General features: G+C 44.9%; 1 protein-coding gene across 2 annotated transcripts in view; it reads right to left on the bottom strand.

Annotated features, from left to right (window-relative positions):
• LOC106578558 (zinc finger protein 438) overlaps nt 1–16,476 on the bottom strand; it is an 89,607-nt gene that overhangs the window by 9,102 nt on the left and 64,029 nt on the right. The window contains exons 3-4 of one of the 2 annotated variants that reach the window (XM_045702148.1): nt 15,031–15,228; nt 3,657–3,744 (exon numbers count right to left, since the gene is read on the bottom strand). The gene's annotated coding sequence lies outside the window, so the exon portion shown is untranslated. The remainder of the gene's footprint in view (nt 1–3,656; nt 3,745–15,030; nt 15,229–16,476) is intronic. The other variant, XM_014157536.2, reaches the window with a different exon arrangement.

Raw genomic sequence — 16,476 nt, 5'->3', positions numbered from 1 at the left:
TATAACAAATATCCACATACCCGCTTAAAAAGAAAGATTACAGCGGAATGTTTCGACTGGACGTGATTGTAAACTAATGATTTTGACAGGAGTTGAATTTCCCCCCAAAAATGTATCAAACTTTCAATACCAATACCAGCCTTATCGTGGTTTGATGTGTCCAAGTTCTGTGCAAGATACCAGCCACATTCAGAATAACCACCAGGCTCTAGATTTAAATAAAAAGGGAAACATTTCACAGTATCATTTCTCTCACGTAACCTACACCCAACCATTCTATCGGCTTTAAAAGGACATGGGCTGAACCAAAAGGTTGCTTTCATTTCAAAAGGGAAACGAGAGTCAAAAGCACATTGTTCAACACCTGGAAGTATTTCTGAGTGAGAGCAGAATATGTATACAGTGTCCACACAGCATCTTAACTCCATGCAACTGAAAATATTCCCTCTCTGTTTGGATAGTCGATTCCAATTCAACTGTGAGTTTGGCCGGGCGTTCAGTAGAGTAGTGCGGTGGGATTCAAATGGTGTCTGTGTGTGTGTGTGTGTGTGTGTGTGTGTGTGTGTGTTCGTGTGATTTTGACAGTGGCAGGCTAACCTTCCTCCCATCAACTCTGAGTTTACAGTTGAACCCCAAAAGAGAAAGGGAGGGAATAAAGGGAGGGAGTGTATAAAGGGGGGCACGATATAGACTCACACCTTTACTCTCCCCCATTCCCTCTCCCTCAGTTTGGCACAAAGCAAAGATGTCTGTTGACACCAAGCCTACCCCCCCAGAAAGGAGAGTGGGGCCTCACACCTTCCCTCCCGAAAACTCCTTATAGAACTATGAAAGCTATGCTGCCGAGACGAAGCCAAGCAACCAACCACAGGCAGCGTGTGGGCCTGCTGTCTGCTTGAATCAGACGATGACTTCTCACAGGATAGATTGTTCTCACTCAGTCTTGCGACCCAAAGACAACGACGAGATGGAACGGAGAATGAGGGAGAATAAAATGAGTAGACACTAAGTGTTCTGAGTTGATCAGAATTGATAGCAGTGGAACACCACTTCAGCTGCTGTGTTAGAACTGAGGACTAGCTGCAGCTACGCTCCTAAGAGTGCATGCCAAATGACACCCTACATAGTGCACTACTTTTGACCAGAGTCCTATGGACCAAGGGGCCAGGGTTCTGGTCTAGAAGCACGGTTTCGACTGCTCCTACAGTCTTGCTTCGGTACTGCAGTTTAACTGACGTCCGGTCCAGAAAGACAATTTCCGTAGACGGCAACATAGAGAAGTCAGATTCGAAAATTCCTAATAAGACAATTTAGTCATCTTTGTGCACAAAACATCCATTGAATTATTCAAAGAATTGTCGCTGAGGACGATTTTTCCCCCCCATCACTCACAGCCGAAGACGACATTTTAAAGTGCGCATGTGAAGTGTAAACCGGATGTAACCCGGATATAGACAATGCATGAAAGTAGATTACATTGAAAACAACGGTCGGACATCTTGGACGCAGTCGCCAGTTCTTTTGTGCCTCAGTGCTATGAACCTTAGTCAAAAGTAGTGCACTATATAAGGAATAGGGTGCTATTTGAGACACAACCCTAGTCTCCAGAGGATGTGTGTGCTGCTTTAAGAAAACCCATCAGATGATCTTCCAGACCAGGCCCAGGGCTGCCACAGGAAGTACACTGGTGGGACAGACAGACAGGACTGGAGTGGTTCTGATGAAGACTATAACCTCAGGCTAGCTACATCCTGTTGTCCAGTCAGTGTGTTTAAACCACAAATTCAAGATCCAAATCTAAATACAAGAACTGCCTCCTTCCATCTCTCCCCTCTGCCTTCTATGTCTTGCACCGCACCCTGTTCCTCTCTCTCTCCCTCTCTCCCCAGTGTGCGTCCCTATCTGCAGAATGAGGATGCCAAAAACCATCCCTCCTCCCCCCATTAGCCACATGTCGACCTGCCCTGAGGGGAGGGGCCTCACTGTTGAGGTCCCCAGTGTCAATCACATTATAGCTACGCAGATGATGAGAAAGAAAGAGAGCGCAAGCAAGAAAGAAATAGAAAAAAGAGAAAACAGAGGGAGAGAGAGAAAGATAGTGAATAGGTAGTAAACCCCTGTAACAAATCGTCCTCTCTCTCAGTTCATGGTAGGGGGTATTAGTATGGCGGTGTAGTGGTGAATCTGGGGTAGTGTATTGTAAATTAGGGGGTGGTGTAGTGGTGAATCAGGGGGTAGTGTATTGTGAATTAGGAGGTGGTGTATTGTAAATTAGGGGGTGGTGTAGTGGTGAATCAGGGGGTAGTGTATTGTGAATTAGGGGGTGGTGTATTGTGAATTAGGGGGTGGTGTATTGTGAATTAGGGGGTGGTGATATAGTAGTGCATTAGGTGGGTCTCCCCTGCACACCTGCGTTGGATGATAATGACATGAGCACAGCATTGAGCAGCAGCAGACATAAACACGGGCTCGGCCCAGAGGCAAGCTGGTGGGGTTAACTGGAGCGAGAAAGCAGGAGGGGTTTTACCAACATGAATCCCACCCCACAGATTTCTGACTGCTCCTCCCAACATGGCCTCATATCAGACAGCTTCGTTGTTGTTGTTTCTGCTGTTGTCATTCCTTTGGAGGGCATTTTGATTACGTGAGCACACATACAAGGATGAGATCAATGTTAATACAGGGCAGGTTAGCAACATGAGTATGAGCAGAGGCTCTTAACATAAAACAAATTTGCCAGCAATCCATTTATTTGTATCTGATAATGTGTTTATACTATATGAATTAACCTCAATATACTACTTTTGTATTTAACAAGCTTTCTACATCAGCATCATATTCCTTGTCTTTCCCCGTAGAGACGTCTCTACCCAAGTCTCAAAGGGAACATGAGGTCACAAACGGAGACACTTAATCTAGTGCAAGGCTTCAAAATCTACCAGGGTTCAGGGGTGAGGGATGGGCTGAGGACAGATGGACAGGGCTTCCCTGGCAGTAGAGGAATATATAGAGAGTGAGAGAGACAGACTGATAAACAGAAAGCGAGACAGAAATACCAGGAAACTGTGGCTATGTCGTCCGGGCCAGACCTTCCCAGGGTTACCCAGATAAGTAGGTAAGGCCGAGAGGTGAAAGGTCAGACCTGGTGTTTACGTTAACAGCCAGGTCGCCAGGGTTACGGTAGGGCCAAGGCAGTGCTCTAGTCGGACTGGTTCACTTGACGTATCCATCCGCGTGGAATGGAATGTGCTGAGGAGGCCGGGTGGATCAGATGGATGGTGGATGGATAAGGCCCAGTGGTCAATGGGTCATGTAAGCATGGTTGTGCTGCAGACAGATAGACTGAGGCTGAGTCCCCAATGAGCTCCAAATGAGCCCTGGTCAAAAGTATTGCAATATAGGGAATAGGGTGTCGTTTGAGACACAGCCAGATAGGGAGAGCAGCCAGTCGCCCAAACAATACACAGACCGGCCACTGACCTGATGTCTCCCTGATTGGTTGACATGTGGGAACATAGGCCTATAATTTGTTGTAATGACAACCCAGTTAAGAACGAGCATATCAAGCACAATGTTGTGGTCTAGGAGCATGCATTTCCTCTCGCTCTCTCCACTGTTTTGGCCCTTGATCGTATTATGGTTTTGGCCCTACTTACTTTGTGCTTGAAGGTTTCAGTCAGAGTGTGGAGTCCAGTCTTCTGTTTGGCTCCAGACTGGTCATGGCTCTGTCCCAAGGCAGATGTCCTGAATAAACAAGAACAAACAGTACAAGAAATTACAGAGAATGAAATGAACTGAATTGTGTTAATTCTATCTTCATCCACTTCCACAAGACAACTGATAAATAGGGGTAGTGTGTATGGAGCGTCTCAGAGTAGGAGTGCTGACTTTGGATCAGCTTTTCCTTTTAGTTCACAATGACTAAGATTAGATGATGCAGATGGAGCAGTGCTGGTCTTGTCTCAGTCAGTGGAATAAAGAGAGAGGAGGCTTCTCTTGATTCTCTGCTTCTTTTCGTAGTTAAAAAAAAAAAAATCTATCAAGAAAACCTGGTGCTTCACGCAGAGCTAGAACAAACAGAACCTTCAAACAGCAGGAGGACTTACAGGGAGAGAGCCGTACAGCAACCACACAAAGAGACAGGCCTGGTGAGAGACATGTAATCCCGCCTGTAGGTGAGAGTGCTCATCTGGGGCTGAAAGATAAGAGCTGCATCCTAAGTACCACCTTATTCCATACATAGTGCACTTATATTGTCTGGTCAAAAGTAGTGCACTATATAGGGAATAGGATGCCAGTTGGAACATAGGCTGGAGGAGGACGGGTGGAGGACGGAGGGGGGTCTGGAATGGAGGGTCAGGGGGAGAGGGAAGGGGGGGGGGGGACAACAGCAGCAGCCGGCCCAATAGAGGCCAGGCCAACCTCCCCCAGGTCTTAGAAAGGATGAAAGCTCTGGATCTCTGCTAGATATGGGCAGGATGCGGGGGGAGGGGTGCCATGTCCAGCGAGCATGTTCCCAGCCACCTTTCCATAATCACGGTACTCTCCTCTACAACACCTCACAGCTAAAGCTCTCTGAGTGTCTGTGGTACCAGAGCCTCAATTATATTAGGACCTGTGTGGTATTTAGTATGAGTGTGTACACTAGGTATTGGGAATTATCTACACTAAAACCGATCTTACAGCACATGCCATTTCAATATCAAAACACAGAGCTGCATTCTACATATCCACCAAGCGGGAAGGAATCAGATAACTCTATATTTGTTTGTGTCGTGAGTGCACTCAAGATGCATCTGTGCTCGATTGCCTTTTCCTACATGCGTACTAAACACTACTTTCTCCCGTGGAGGTTAGGGATTCGTCCAGGACGTGGGGGGAGTGTCTGTGTGTGCGTGTGTGTGTGTGTGTGTGTGTGTGTGTGTGTGTGTGTGTGTGTGTGTGTGTGTGTGTGTGTGTTAGAGCAGGATCTCTGCTGTCTCTCTGAGGAGCGCAGGGTCGGTCAGGGGGGAAATTAAAATCAGTGTTTGCAGAACTACTTGTTTCATCCCAGAGCAGATGGAGGGAGGGAGGGACAAGGAGGTAGTGACCGCATGGGGAGGAAGAAAGGAGGACAGAGTTCTTCAGCTTTAACTCTTACAGGACAGACACAGAGGTGTGGGGGGGAGTGCAGTGGGGGAGGGCAGAACATACTGAGTGTCCCAAATGGCACCCTATTCCCTATATACAGCACACATACAGGTAACTGCCCAAATAAAGGAAACACCAACATAAAGTGTCGTATTTGATGATTTCTTCTAGACATGGTAGCCAAAATAATGGGCAACTGGGCCTTTTTATACACGATGCTACCCATGGGATGGGATGTTAATTTCTTCCTTAACTCAGGAACCACACGTGTGTGGAACCAGCTGCTTTCAATATACTTTGCATCAAAAGTAGTGCACCACATATGAAATAGGGTGCCATTTGGGATGCAAGCCCATGGTATTCAGCGCCACGCAGAGTGGACACACAGGAACAGAAGCACACCACCGTATGACGTTTGCTGGCACCTGTCCTGAACAGATCAATGAAAGAAATCAATTCCAATTACGATCTAGCCGCTTGGCTCTAAATAGGGATGTGGATCAATCAATATCCATCTCAATGGAAAAAAAGTGTTTGTGTGTTTGTCAGCGTTCAGATTTCCCCCCAAAAACTAGCAAGGATTCCATTCAGCTAATTTGTTAATTAAGCAAAATGTTGCTTAAATGTAGATTCACCTAAATGACATTACCACGAGAAGCACCGCAGATATTGGGATGAGCGAGATGCAAGACTTCGCTCTCACACAGGCACACACAGCATCTGTGCATGTGCATTGGTTTGCATCACGCTGTTACAGCATGGTAGCCAGGGGACCAAAACAGCTGAGAAGTTGAGCCTTGCGCTTTAACGCTCTTAGTTGTTGCAGAAATTGACCCTCTATGCCGTTTCCTTTCTGCATCTAAGTCATATCGCTGAGCCTACCTTTAATTGTTACAGTAGTAAAGACAGGATATTCTGGCTACTTTGTGATAAAATCGGATCAGTTCATGCCGATCTCTGTATGTGATTTTTTTTACAACATTCTCAGGCCAAATATGGCTGTAGGCTTCCGTAGAGTGATAATTCTGTCGGAAGGAGCCACCGTGGACAGAGTTTTCCTGTGTTGAACAGAGTGGAGGAGAAAGGCACAATGCTGTAAACCAGCCAATCACCTTTGACCTGGCGTAGCTGTTGACGAGGCTGTGAGTGTATATGTCATTTCCATAACACTACCAGGGTTCTGTCACAGCTACACACACACAAAGCCGTGTGTGTGGGAGCGAGCGCGTGTGTAGCTGTGACAGAACCCTGGTAGTGTTATGGAAATTACATATACACTCACAGCCTCGTCAACAGCTACGCCAGGTCAAAGGTGATTGGCTGGTTTACAGCATCCTGCCTTTCTCTCCAACACAGGAAATGAATACCTCTCTGTCCATGGTGGCTCCTTCAGAATGATCACTCTATGGAAGTCTACAGACATATTTGGCCCCGTCTGTCACCGGGCCTAGGTGATGTCACTGTCACCTCTGTGTTAGAGGTCAGATAGAAGCGCTTGTGACCGTGTAGTGTTCCTGTCTCAGCTCTCTGGATGTGTCCCAAATGGCACCCTATTTCCATACAGTATAGGGCACTAGTTTTTAGCAGAGCCCTATGGTCCCTGGTCAAAAGTAGTGCACTGTAAAGGAAATAGGGTGCTATTTGGGAGACAACTTTTGGATGAGACATCCCCAGAGGGTTACGGAGAAGGAAGTGTGTGTTCGTCATCTTACTGTGTTCCACAATAAACCTTTACCTACCCTTTAATTTCGCTATAGGGCTCTGGTCAAAAGTAGTGCACTAGGGAATAGGATGCCATTTCAAATCAAATCTAATTTTACTGGTCACATACACATATTTAGCAGATGTTATTGCAGGTGTACCAAAATGCTTGTGTTCCTAGCTCCAACAGTGCAGTGATATCTAACAATTCACAACAATACACACAAAATCTAAAAGTAAAATGGAATTAAGAAATTTATAAATATTAGATTGAGCAATGTAGGAGTGGCATTGACAAAAATACAGCAGAATACAGTATATACATATGAGATGAGTAAAGCAGTATGTAAACATTATTTAAACATTAAAGTGGCCAGTGATTCCAAGTCTATGTATATGGGACAGCAGCCTCTAAGGTGCAGGGTTGCGTAACCGGGTGGAAGCCGGCTAGTGATTGCTATTTAACAGTCTGATGGCCTTAAGATAGAAGCTGTTTTTCAGTCTCTCGGTCCCAGCTTTGATGCACCTGTACTGACCTCGCCGTCTGGATGATAGCGAGGTGAACAGGCCGTGGCTCGGGTGGTTGATGTCCTTGATGATCTTTTTGGCCTTCCTGTGACATCGGGCGCTGTAGGTGTCCTGGAGGGCAGGTAGTTTGCCCCCGGTCATGGGTTGGGCAGACTGCACCACCCGCAACTGCAGGACTCTCCAGAGGTTGGTGCAGTCTGCAGTTGCCATACTAGGCGGTGATACAGCCTGACAGGTGCATCTGTAAAGGTTTGTGAGGGTTTTAGCGGCCAATACAAATTTCTTCAGCTTCCTGAGGTTGAAGAGGCGCTGTTGCGCCTTCTTCACCACTCTGTCCGTGAGGTAGAGTGGTGTGTAGGCCGAGGAACTTGAAGCTTTCCACCTTCTCGTCTGTGGATCTATTGGGGCGGTAAGCAAATTGAAGTGGGTCTAGGATGTCAGGTAAGGTAGCGGTGATATGATCCTTAACTAGCCTCTCAAAGCACTTCATGATGACAGAAGTGCTACGGGGCGATAGTAATTTTGTTCAGTTACCTTTGCTTTCTTGGGTACAGGAACAATGGTGGACATCTTGAAGCAAGTGGGGAAAGCAGACTGGGATAGAGAAAGATTGAATACGTCCGTAAACACTCCAGCCAGCTGGTCTGCACATGCTCTGAGGACGTGGCTAGGGATGCCGTCTGGGCTGGCAGCTTTGCGAGGGTTAACACGCTTAATTGTCTTACGTCAGCCACAGAGAAGGAGAGCCCACAGTCCTTGGTAGCGGGCTGTGTCGGTGGCACTGTGTTATCCTCAAAGCGGGCGAAGGTGTTTAGCTTGTCCGGAAGCAAGACGTCGGTGTCAGCAACGTGGCTGGTTTTCCCTTTGTCTGATTGTCTGTAGACCCTACCACATACGTCTTGTGTCTGAGCCGTTGAATTGCGACTCCACTTTGTACTGATGTTTTGCCTGTTTGATTGCCATACGGAGGGAATAACTACACTGTTTTGTATTCGGCCATGTTCCCAGTCACCTTGCGATGGTTAAATGCGGTGGTTCGCACTTTCAGTTTTGCACGAATGCTGCCATCTATCCACGGTTTCTGGTTTGGGTAGGTTTTAATAGTCACAGTGGGTACAACATCCCCTATACACTTCCTGATGAACTCAGTCACCGTACCCGTGTATTCGTCTATGTTATTATCAGAGGCTACCCGGAACATATCCCAGTCCGCGTGATCAAAATAATCTTGAAGCATGGATTCCGAATGGTCAGACCAGCGTTGAATAGACCTTAGCACGGGTACATCCTGTTTGAGTTTCTGCCTATATGAAGGGTGGAGCAAAATGGAGTTGTGATCAGATTTTCTAAAAGTTGAGTAGCAATGGTCCAATGTTTTACCAGTACGAGTACTATAGTCAATGTGTTGGTAGAACAGTAGTGTTTTCCTCAAATTCGCTTTGTTAATAATCCCCAGCTACAATAAATGCAACCTCAGGATATGTAGTTTCCAGTTTGCATAAAGTCCAGTGTAGTTCTTTAAGGGCCATCGTGGTATTGGCTTGAGGGGGAATATACACATCTATGAATATAACCGAAGATAATTATCTTGGGAGGTAATACTGTTGGCATTTGATTGTGAGGTATTCTAGGTCGGGTGAACAAAATAACTTGAGTTTCTGTATGTTATCACAATCACACCATGAGTGGTTAATCATGAAACGCACACACCCCCACCTTTCTTCTTCCCGGAGAGTTCTTTATTCCTGTCTGCGCGATGTACTGAGAACCCAGATGGATGAATGGGGACAGTATATCCCAAGGGAGCCATGTTTGAAACAGTATGTTACAATCCCTGATGTCTCTTTGGAAGGAGATCCTCGCCCTGAGCTCATCTACTTTATTATCCAGAGACTGAACATTAGCGAGTAATATACTCGAAAGCAATTGATGGTGTGCACGCCTCCTGAATCGGACTAGAAGTCCCCTTTGAATACCTCTTCTCCGCCGGCAGCCTCTGGAATAAGTTCAATTGCCCGGGGGGGTACAAACAAAGGATCCAATTCGGGAAAGTCGTATTCCTGGTCGAATTGCTGGCGAGCTACCGCCGCTCTGATATCAAAAAGTTATTTCCGACTGTATGTAATAACACCCACAAAAATCTGGGCTAATAATGTAAGAAATAACCCCAAAAAACTAAATACTGCAAAGTTGCTAAGGAGCTAGAAGCAGAGCTGCCATATCTGTCGGCGCCATCTTACTTACTTGGAACGGAGATGTGGAATAGCCAAAACCCAACTAAAGCATGGTAAGAAGGAAGAGAGGTGGGATGGGGGGGGTTTGTGCTGTCAGAAAATATATAGATGTGAGCCTAACTAGAATAGAAAGATGAGAAAGCACAGGAAAGAAGTAACAAGTGATGCGATGCTCTCCTTACAAAGTGGGCTTTCCCTTTTTCTCCTTCCCAAAAGGCACACTCCTTAACAAACAAACAAACACACAAACAAACACACCAAGAACCTCTTCACACTTACACTTTTTGTAAAAATACAGTCGGCTACAGATATTGAAGAATGAGGATGTTTTGACTTAATTGAAAGAGAAAAAAAGAGTTTACTTTCTGTTCATTCTCTTTTATTTATGACCTTTTCTGTTGGCCATGAACTTTCTCAACCAGGTATTACTGTATTATTCTGGGCAAAATATACATACTCCGCATAGGCCTAAATGAATTAAAATGAATGTGCCAAATTACTTTCCATGTTCTGAAATAGCATGCAGAGCTCTGTTAGAACTCATCGAAACTCCGCAAGGATTTCAGGAGCCCAAACATGAATTAGATGTGTGGTATGAAACATTTTGTGATATCATATATGCTGAAATGGGAAAAAAATTATGTGAATAAAGAATACACCCAAGTCCAGGAAAGTTTACAAACCGAACAGCCTTACTGGAATGACTTAAGGGACCTATGGTCTGTAATGAGCAAGGCTGAGCACTTCTTTCTAAAGGGTAAATATAGGAATACAAGATTTTTTTTTATTAAGGAATTGAAGAAAAAACAGCATGCTTAATAAGACTCCATCTATTCAAACTGAAGCTTCTCTAGGCTACCGGCAGCTGTGGAAATCAGACTGAGAACAGACTAATTGTCCACTTTGACAAATCATGAGGCATTTTTGTTTGGAGGGGGTGGGTTTCCATATAAAACAGTTAATCACAGTGAACTCGCATGATATTGATAAAAATGAAGCCTGCTTTTTTGTAATGTTGTAAGGTAGGCCTACTGTACTTTTCAATTCATATGAGGGGGTTAATTGTTCATTTTTGATAGGCTAATGTTGAAGACATGCTGATATAGCAACTCTGTGCTTTGTACTGAAGCTAAAATGTAATGAATGTAGCCTACAGATGAGAAAATAAACAGTACATGCTTGTGAATTGTTGCATTATTCAAGCATGTAATATGGTTTGGTTGCATTATTCAATTGTGTAATATGTTGTAAAAGAAAAGCTTCTGTCATTGTTGAATAGTTTGTGCTTACTGGCTACTGTGATATTTACGGTCAATTTGAGCTGCTGACTAAGAATGGCACGTTGCCAGCCACCACCAAAGACAAGGCAAGGATGTACTGTAATATGAATTGAAAAGGAGAATTCTCTTTCACCACCCCGCTCCTCAGACTCTCCTTCATGTCCCGTAGTGGGAATAGGGCGTAAGAAAACACCTGCTTCTCTAGTCCCACCTAAATGACAACATCGCAGTGCTATGGGAGAACTCGTTTAATGGGGCTCCTCTGCTAGGAAGGAAAGGATCTTGTGGCTTTCTAATTTTAGGCCCTATGTACTGTATACACAGAGCAGACGAAACGGGAGAACGAGGGGTGCAGTCAGAGAGGTGGGGAAATTCTCTTTCTGTCTGTGTGTGTATAAAACACAGCTCTGTCTGTGTGAGCCGGTTCAGGGACGTCACGAACGGAGGGACAGATAAACAGAGAGGAGAAAGGAAAGAAAGAGAGGAGGAAAACAATCCCTCTATCCAAGGGCAGTGCACCTCTATCACTGGACTGGGTGGTGAAGGACAGAGTGGCTTTGACCGCACCTCAAGGAGCTGTTTGAAGCGAAGGGCAGCTTCATGCTTCAAAGAAGGGCGATCTTACGGTGGGGGAGTGGTAGTGCTAGCAGCGTCAGGTATAGGTAGCAGAAGGGCTAGCGTAAGAGGCACCCAGTCTGTCTCGCCATCCTCTTTTTCTTTAATGATGACTGCTCCCTGAGACCTGGTTGATGAAGATCACAGGAATATGCAGATCATCCCACAGGTTCTCCTCTAAGAGGTGATATGAAGTTTCCAAAAGCAGGTCAAGGCAACACCCTCTTAATTTACATAAAAAGTACTGTAGCCTGGAGTATTAGTACTTAGAGCCTGATGCTAGTATAAAAATGGGTCTTGTGGTTCAAAAAAATAAAAAGTAAATATTTGTCACATGGTTCGTAAAATACAAGTGTGGATTAAGGGTGAAATGCTTACTTCCAAATAATGCAGAAAAAAAAGAAAAATAATAAACAAGGAATAAATACACAATGAGTAACGATAACTTGGCTATATACACGGGGTACCAGTACCTAGACGATGTGCTGGGGTACGAGGTAATTGAGGTAGATAGTGCTTTCGTAAAGTATTCAGACCCCTTGACTTTTTCCACAATTTGTTAAGTTACAGCCTAAATCTAAAACTGCTGAAATTGATACCCCATAATGACAAAGCAAAAAGTAATTTTAGAAATTTTTGCAAATGTATAAAAATATAAAACTGAAATTTCACATTTACATGAGTATTCAGACCCCTTTCAGGTCTCTCCAGAGATGTTTGATCAGGTTCAATTCGGGCTCTGGCTAGGCCACTCAAGGAACTTGTCCCGAAGCCACTACTGCATTGTCTTGGCTGTGTTCTTAGGCTCTGTCCGGTTGGAAGGTGAATCTTCACCCCAGTTTTAGGTCCTGAGTGCTCTGGAGCAGGGCTGGGCGATGTGGCCAAAATATTATATCACGGTATGTAAAACTAAAAAAATTAAAAAAAAGATTCATCAAGGATCTCTCTGTACGTTGCTCCATTCATCTTTCCCTCAATCCTGACTAGTCTCCCAGTCCCTGCCGTTGAAAAACATCCCCACAGCATGATGCTGCCACCACCATGCTTCACCGTAGGGATGGTACCAGGATTCCTCCAGACTTGACGCTTGGCATTCAGGCCAAAGAGTTCAATCTTGGTTTCATCAGACCAGAAAAATCTTGTTTCTCATGGTCTGAGAGTCCTTTAGGTGCCTTTTAGCAAACTCCAAGCGGGCTGTCATGTGCCTTTTACTGAGGATTGGTTTCCGTCTGGCCACTACCATAAAGGCTTGATTGGTGGAGTGCTGCAGAGATGGTCTTCCCTGTGGCTCAGTTAGTAGAGCATGGTGTTTGCACCGCCAGCATGGTGTGTGCAACGCCAGGGTTGTGGGTTCGATTCCCACGGGGGGCCAGTACAAAAAAATAAATGCATGAAATGAAATGTATGCATTCACTACTGTAAGTCGCTCTGGATAAGAGCGTCTGCTCAATGACTAAAATGTAAAATGTAATGGTTGTCCTTCTGGAAGGTTCTCCCATGTCCACAGAGGAGCTCTGAAGCTCTGTCAGAGTGATCATCAGGATCTTGGTCACCTCCCTGATCAAGGCCCTTCTCCCCTGATTGCTGGGTGGCCAGCTCTAAGAAGAGTCTTGGTGGTTCCAAATTTCTTCCATTTAAGAATGATGGAGGCCACTGTGTTCTTGGGGACCTTCAATGCTGAATAATTTGTTTGGTACCCTTCCCAAGATCTCTGCCTCGACACAATCCTGTCTCGGAGCTCTACGGACAATTCCTTCGACCTCACTGTTTGGTCTTTGCTCTGACATGCACTGTCAACTGTGGGACCTTATATAGACAGGTGTGTGCCTTCCAAATCATGTCCAATCAATTGAATTTACCACAGATTGATTCCAATCAAGCTGCAGAAATACCAAGGATGAGCAATGGAAACAGGATGCACCAGAGCACAATTTCAAGTCGCATAGCAAAGGATCTGAATATTTATGTAAATAAGGTATTTGTTTAGCAAACATTTCTAAAAACCTGTTTTTGCTTTGTCATTATGGGGTATCGTGTGTAGATTGAAGAGGATAAAAAAAAATGTTATACATTTTACAATAAGGCTGCAAAGTAACAAAATGTGGAAAAAGTCAAGGGGTACTTTCCAAAGGCACTGTATGTACATCTTAGTAGGGATAAAGTGACTAGGCAACACGATAGATAATAAACAGTAACAGAAATGTATGTGATGACTCAAAAGAGCTAGTGCAAAAAGGGGTCAATGCAGAAAAACTTTCATCACATTCCCAGTGGGTCAGAAGTTTACATGCACTCATTCAGTATTTGGTAGCATTTCCTTTAAATTGTTTAACTTGGCTCAAACGTTTCGGGTAGCCTTCCACAAGGTTCCCACAATAAGTTGGGTGAATTTTGTCCCATTCCTCCTGACAGAGCTGGTGTAACAGAGTCAGGTTTGTAGGCCTCCTTACTCGCACATGCTTTTTCAGTTATGCCAACACATTTTCTATAGGATTGAGGTCAGGGCTTTGTGATGGCCACTCCAATACCTTGACTTTGTTGTCCTTAAGCCATTTTGCCACAACTTTGGAAGTATGCTTGGGGTCCTTATCCATTTGGAAGACCCATTTGCAACCAAGCGTCAACTTCCTGACTGATGTCTTGAGATGTTGCTTCAATATATCCACATAATTTTCCTGCCTCATGAAGCCATCTATTTTGTTAAGTGCACCAGTCCCTCCTGCAGCAAAGCACCCCCACAACATGATGCTGCCATCCTTGTGCTTCATGGTTGGGATGGTGTTCTTCAGCTTGCAAGCCTCCCCCTTTTTTCTCCAAAAAGTACTATCTTTGTCCCCATGTGCAGTTGCAAACCGTTGTCTGGCTTTTTTATGGCGGTTCTGGAGCTTCTTCCTTGCTGAACGGCCTTTCAGGTGATGTCGATATAGGACTAGTTTGTTAACAAGAAATTTGTGGAGTGGTTGAAAAACAAGTTTTAATGACTCCAACCTAAGTGTATGTAAACTTCCGACTTCAACTGTAATTAGCAGGCAGCACGTGTTTACTGTCCTGTTGCGAACAGTGCATACTGACATCGCGTACATAAAACAACTCACACTGGGGTGACCGTTAGATATATTTGGAACTCACATATGAAAAGGTTAACTGTAAAATTACAGGAAGATTTTTGAATTAGAGATAATTACTGTAATTTTACTAGAATTTGTTCATTACTCTGAAAAAAAGGAAATTACTGTAAAATGTTACAGTGAAGTTTGTCAAATGACATGTGTACATGTAGGTAGGGGTAAAAGCAACTAGCCAATCAGGATAGATAATAAACAGAGTAGCAGCAATGTAAGTGGTGTGAAAGTATGTGTGTGTGAGCGTATGTAGTGCGTGTGTTGGCGTGTCAGTGTGTGTGAGTGTGTGGGTAGAGTCTGTGCAAAAAAGGGTCAATGCAATAGTCTGGGTGGCCATTTGATTAACTGTTTAGCAGTCTTATGGCTTGGGGATAGAAGCTGTTCCGGTGCCTTTTGGTCCCAGCCTTGGTGCATCGGTACCTCTTGCCATGCGGTAGCAGAGTGAACAGTCTATGGCTTGGGTGGCTGGGTCTTTGGCAATTTTCTGAGCCTTGTTGTGCTGGCACCACACAGCCAGGTCTCTGACCTCCTCCCTGTAGGCTGTCTCGTCGTCGTCGGTGATCAGGCCTACCACCGTCGTGTCATCAGCTGGTGGTGTTGGAGTCATGCATGGACACACTGTCGTTGGTGAACAGGGAGTACAGAAGGGGACTAAGCACACACACTGGGTTCAACATTTATTTTCAATCCTTCAATGACTAACTGTGCTTGTTTGAGCTAGCCTGGCACAATGGAACCAATGGAATAGTCCAAAAACGGCAAAACCCACACGTCTAGGCACTCCAATCAAATGCTGAAAAGTATTTGAAAATAAATCAAATACCACTTGAACCCAGGTCTGGTTAGTTAGCGACAAACTGAAAAACGCAGTGCTCATTCCTGAGGTATAGAGAGGGAAAGGTGAAAGGACGCCTGTCTCCCTCTCGTCTCAGCAGAGTTAGAAAAGGTTACTGCACAAATTGAGCAGCTGCTCCAGAGTCTTTGATGGGCATTAGAACCTGGGAAACATTGTCTGGCAGGATCAAAGGGAACCCTGGGTAATTACTGTAGTTACCTTCAGTGATGCTGTTAAATTAACCACACACACAGACAGACACAACCTTACCCTCACTAGCTAGTTTTAATGGACCTCAAAAGAGGAGGCATAAAGCAGAGGGAACACAGTGGCAGTGTCTCAATCGAGGCAGATAGCTTCCTTTCCTCCATGACCCCCAACCTGTCATGGCAAGGACAGGAGGCCATTCAGGATCAACTCATTCAGTCCTGTCAGCCATTACAGTACAGAGTTGATGAAAAGAGGAGATGGTAAAAGATGTGATGGCGGCGTTAGATTATCTATTTTTATAACGAGGTCAATGATAGCTGAGGGATTTGACTCTCCTGGGAGGAGGAGAGGAGGATCACACACAGGAGATGAGATGTGGATACGTTCGTTTGGCGCTCTTTTGCTCTGGCTGTCTGTGTAAACAGGACATGATAAGAAGCGAGGGTGGGAAACGGTCATCTCTGATTCCAGGATATTCGAGGTATGGCAGGCTTTTAGGGAGTTTCTCCCCCTTTACGTCGACAGATCTTTGTGATGCATGGAGAAGCTTTTAATCTTTCCTATGACATAACAATATTTTGTGCAAGTCTATCTCAAACTAGGGCTGGGCGGTATACCGTTTTTTGCGATATACCGGTATTGATGCACGGACTGGTTTGGGTTTTTACTTTACCTTCTATAACGGTATTTGAATGTTTGGTCGCTAAATATAGTTTACTCTGCCACTTGAGTCATCTCTCTCCACTCTCTCGCACCATGCTGCTTTCCACAGAGACCTAGCCCCGCCCCGGTCACTTAAGGAGCGTATTTGTTGTTGCTCG

This window comes from Salmo salar, chromosome ssa19, assembly GCF_905237065.1.
Source record: "Salmo salar chromosome ssa19, Ssal_v3.1, whole genome shotgun sequence".
Taxonomy (NCBI): Eukaryota; Metazoa; Chordata; class Actinopteri; order Salmoniformes; family Salmonidae; genus Salmo; species Salmo salar.
The sequence above is the reverse complement of the archived record's forward strand: the minus strand, read 5'-3'. Positions and strand labels throughout refer to the sequence as shown.